Genomic DNA, 5,721 nt, shown 5'->3' on the forward strand with positions numbered 1-5,721 from the left:
AGGTTATCAAGTAATGGTCAGATAAAGAAGAATTTTGAGGAAAGATTATTAAGTTTTCGATTTCAACACCATAAGATAAGACGAGGTCGAGAGTGTGGCTATGACAGTGAGTCGGTTTATGTACACTCTGACTGAAGCCAATAGAATCTATTAAGGAAGTAAATGCTACACTAAGGCTGTCATTTACAACGTCCACATGGACATTAAAATCCCCCACAATAATTACTTTATCTGATTTAAGGACTAAACTTGATAGCAACTCAGAGAATTCAGATAGGAATTCAGAGTATGGACCAGGAGCACGATACACAATAACAAACAGAATTGGCTGCATTGTTTTCCAGTTTGAGTGCGAAAGGCTGAGAATCAGACTCTCAAATGAGTTATAGTTTAGTTTTGGCTTAGGATTGATTGACAGGCTTGAATCAAAAATGGCTGCAACTCCTCCTCCACGTCTGCTGCCTCGAGATATATGAGTATTAATATGGCTGGGAGGACTAGCTTCGTTTAAGCAAACATAGTCTTCATCACGCAGCCAGGTTTCAGTCAGGCAGAATAAATCAATTGATTATCTGATATTAAGTCGTTGACTAATACTGCTTTGGATGAAAGAGATCTAATGTTTAAGAGTCCACATTTAATTCTCTTATTTTGTTTTACTACATCGCAAGTGCTAATTTTTATTAGGTTTTCATGTGAAAACTCTCTTCTGTTTGACCTGATTAATTTGGTTGGTCGGGGGACAGACACCGTTCTTATGTGGTTTTGGTTTTGGGTGGGTGACTGCTCTAAAGGAAGCGCAGAGAAGTGTGTAAGACTGCAACTCTGCTTCCTGGTCTCAACACTGGTTTGTCATGTTCTAGGACTACCAATGAGATGTTTCTAGATAGGAGAGCAGCTCCATTCAAAGTGGGGTGGATGCCATCTCTCCTGATCAGACCAGGTTATTAACGAAGCCCACATCGTTATCTGGACACCACCTCGACAGCCAGCGGTGGAAAGATGACATGCAGCTATACATGTCATCACTAGTAAAGTTTGGCAGGGGACCAGAGAAAACTACGGAGTCCGACATCGTTTTTGCATATTCACACACCGAGCCAACATTAATTTTAGTGACCTCCGATTGGCGTAATCGGGTGTCATTAACGCCGACGTGAATAACAATCTTACTGTATTTACGTTTATCCTTAGCCAGCAGTTTCAATTGAGCTTCGATGTCGCCCGCTCTGGCCCCTGGGACACATTTGACTATGGTCGCTGGTGTCGCTATTTTCACGTGTCTCACTATGGAGCTACCAATGACCAGAGTTGGCTTCTCAGCGGGTGTGTCGCTGAGTGGGGAACTCAATCGATTGGACACGTGAACATGGTGGTTAACCGTGGGCTTCGGTTTAGAACTATGCCTCCTTCAGACATTCACCCAGCCTCCCGGCTGCTCGGGGTTTGCCGAGGGACGGCTAGCTGCTACGCTATGTCGGTCCGCACCATGTACAGCTAGCGTCAGCTGGCTGGTTACAGCGGCAGCCGACGGAGGATTGTTGGTGCGGAACCGCGCTTCCAAATCATTCATCCTCGCCTCCAAAGCAAAAAGTGAACTACATTTATTACATGTACCGCTATCAGTAAAGGAGGCAGAGTAGTAGCTGAACATCAGACACACCGGGCAGGAGAGAAGAGAAGGAGGACAGGGAAAGAGAGAAGCCATCGTAGCCGCTAGGCTAGCTGTTGCGCTAAAGTAGCTAGCAGAGAAGTCTCGCGAGAGTCTCAGCCCTGAGACACTGACTTGGAGTACATTTTGTACTTGCTGAGGGTTCTAGGTTTACACTGCAGGTGTTGGAAAGCACTGAAACGGTGTCAGGAAGTACCAGTTACAGAGTACATTTGCACTCACAAAGTGTTTGAATTTCACTATATTTTTGGTGTTTATATTTTACACTTTTGACAGTGTTCAGTGAACACTGAAGTCTTGGACCTATACACCGAAACCGTGATTTTTGCTGTGTGTGTGTGTGTATATATATATACAGTATACACACACAGTTTAGTCATAGCATTGGTTTCACAGATGTACTTGTGTTTGCAGTTTGCAGTAGTCACAGAAGTACTACCAGTAGTAGTAAGGTGTAGTAGTAGCCTCAATGTGTCACCTTACACCTTACTTTTATTTTCAGAACCTGGATCCCTCGACTCTTCCTACTTTTTTATGTGATAGAACATTTGCCTTACCAGCCGACAGTTTTGGTCGGATGTTGACTGCAGTATTTCACTGATATGTATTTATACACTGTTCTCAGACTGCTGCAGTTCAACCTTCTCATCTGAAAGCATTTTGAAAGCAGCCTTTGAGCGCCGTCCGTGTCCTCATCACGCTGTGTGTCACAGTCAGAAGGACTCGCAGCGGCCGGACAGCTATTTTCTGTCTTTTGAATGGGCTGATTAAAAAAATGGGGGGGGGGGGGGTCCTTTAATCTATAATGGAACAGACGTTATCATTATTGTTAAATAATGCACATCAGCCACCAGCATCAAGTATTAATAACTTATTGAGCAGAGCAGTTTCCAGTGACCTGCCTCTGGGCTCAAACCATGACTTTGAACAGGACAGTGGTGTGTGTGTGCGTGTGTGTCTTTATTGACAAAAACACTGTAATATCGAGGGTTGAAAAGCCCATGAGGGGCAGCAGAGGGAGATTTTAAACTACTAAATTTAAAAGTACTTTTTGTTGCCTCCTGCTGCAGTGAATTCTCTTAATTACAAAAATTATAAAATATAAACTTTAAAATTATTTTTTTTCAAATCCTGACATTTTCTCTATTCTAATGAATATTTAACATATTTTATTTCACTGACTGTTCTGAGAGTTTATTCTGATTTATTCTAGTGATGCTGTAACTATTGGACAGTCTGCAATTCAATATACTGATGTTATGGTAGCAAAACAAACACGTGAGATGTACAAACTGGACATTAAAATAACTATATTATGATGATATAATAAAAATATATATGTATTAATAAAGCCCTGTCTGTCTCTACATGTCAGCCCTGTGATAGACTGGTTACCTGTCTGTCTCTACATGTCTCCCTGTGATAGACTGGTTACCTGTCTGTCTCTACATGTCAGCCCTGTGATAGACTGGTTACCTGTCTGTCTCTACATATCAGCCCTGTGATAGACTGGTTACCTGTCTGTCTCTACATGTCTCCCTGTGATAGACTGGTTACCTGTCTGTCTCTACATGTCTCCCTGTGATAGACTGGTTACCTGTCTGTCTCTACATGTCTCCCTGTGGTAGACTGGTTACCAGTCTGTCTCTACATGTCAGCCCTGTGATAGACTGGTTACCTGTCTGTCTCTACATGTCAGCCCTGTGATAGAGAGGTTACCTGTCTGTCTCTACATGTCAGCCCTGTGATAGACAGGTTACCTGTCTGTCTCTACATGTCTCCCTGTGATAGACTGGTTACCTGTCTGTCTCTACATGTCTCCCTGTGATAGACTGGTTACCTGTCTGTCTCTACATGTCTCCCTGTGATAGACTGGTTACCTGTCTGTCTCTACATGTCAGCCCTGTGATAGACTGGTTACCTGTCTGTCTCTACATGTCTCCCTGTGATAAACTGGTTACCTGTCTGTCTCTACATGTCAGCCCTGTGATAGACTGGTTACCTGTCTGTCTCTACATGTCTCCCTGTGATAGACTGGTTACCTGTCTGTCTCTACATGTCTCCCTGTGGTAGACTGGTTACCAGTCTGTCTCTACATGTCAGCCCTGTGATAGACTGGTTACCTGTCTGTCTCTACATGTTTCCCTGTGATAGACTGGTTACCTGTCTGTCTCTACATGTCAGCCCTGTGATAGACTGGTTACCTGTCTGTCTCTACATGTCTCCCTGTGATAAACTGTTTACCTGTCTGTCTCTACATGTCAGCCCTGTGATAGACTGGTTACCTGTCTGTCTCTACATGTCTCCCTGTGATAGACTGGTTATCTGTCTGTCTCTACATGTCAGCCCGGTGATAGACTGGTTACCTGTCTGTCTCTACATGTCAGTCCTGTGATAGACTGGTTACCTTTCTGTCTCTACATGTCTCCCTGTGATAGACTGGTTACCTGTCTGTCTCTACATGTCAGTCCTGTGATAGACTGGTTACCTTTCTGTCTCTACATGTCTCCCTGTGATAGACTGGTTACCTTTCTGTCTCTACATGTCTCCCTATGATAGACTGGTTACCTGTCCAGAGTGTACCCTGCCCTCACCCAGTGTCAGCTGGGATCAGCTCCATCCCCCCTGAATACAGGAGAAGCGGTTGATAATGGATGGATGGATGATCATAATGACTAAAAATATAAAAATACACAAAGAACACCTTTCTGTCTACATACCTGTTGACCTACGTGCACCCATTGCTCCTCACCAGAATCCTTCACAAGCTCCTAGCTTGTCAGATGAAAATGAACAGGAGCCATGTTCATCGTTTATGTTGGTCATGATAATTTTGGGGGTGTAGGTTTAGAGGGAGGCCTGATGGGAGAGAATGTCAGTGCTGACTTTTGCAGAGCTAGTGCTGCTAGCTAATCTCACTAGGAAATAGTGCCGTGTTTCTACCTTGGATTGTTTTAAAATCTGACTCTTGCTGGGGTTTTTTTAACATTACCAAGCCTAGCTTTAATACAGACACATTTAAACATTTACAAACATTGATGACGTCCGTTAGTGTGCACACACATTTTGGCAAAGGAAGTACAGCGTACTGTACTAGTGAAGCACAGTGAGCTGTTGAACGAATCCTGGTAGTCCAGCCAAACCCTGCCCTGCCAAGGTGCGGTATAAAACGCCTCAGCTGGCTCAATTTGGCCTCTTGCTGGTTCCTGGTGGTGGTCGATTGCTGGAGGTGGTGAGTAGTACCCCCCATTTTGTTTCCATGTAGCTTAAAGTTTTTTCCACCACTAACATGTGCCTTTTGTGTTTTTAGGTTTACCTGCTGCCATTCTGTTTTACTTTGTTTTTGATTAGGTTTGCTTTTCTTTCTGTTTCTGTTTGTTTTGAGATAATTTATCATTTATTTAAAATATATTTTCCTTTATTGTTTGAAATCCCTTTTTAGTTTTCCTTTTTTTAGGTTTCCTTTACAATGTTATTTACAAAATAAAACATTTATTTTATTTACCCCATCTCTGCCTCATCAGTCTCGAATCCGTGTCCTTGAGTAAATTTGTTTTTTTCGTATGACGTCAAACAACAGGACAGAGACTCGGCCCTTTCCCTTAGTGACTTTTACAAACGGTCCAGTGGCACCACCAACGACGATGTTTGGGTTTAACCAGTGACCGTGGTCAAATACGCCCTGGTTGATCGTAATGAAGACAGGTGTTGAAAACACCAACAGAACATGTTGGTGTCCTTGTTAAAGCCTTCAATCAATTTTAAATACATCTGTGTTGTCTACACCCAGCATTTACTGAAGCTACTACGAGCTGAAAGTCAACATGGTCACTGGTAAAACTGAAACACATGTTGCTCTAATCCTGTTGAATGATTTGTAACTTGAGCCTCTTAGAATATGCATTTTGACAGCTGAACATGTGACAACCAGACATTAAGGTGCTGCTAAATGTTTTAAGTTGATGTTAAAGCTTCTAGTCTGGATGGCTGAGACAAAACCACACAAACGTTCACAACATGCACATCCATATTTTTGATGAAGTCTGCTG

The sequence above is a fragment of the Eutrigla gurnardus genome (genome assembly GCF_963514095.1).
Source record: "Eutrigla gurnardus genome assembly, chromosome: 5".
Taxonomy (NCBI): Eukaryota; Metazoa; Chordata; class Actinopteri; order Perciformes; family Triglidae; genus Eutrigla; species Eutrigla gurnardus.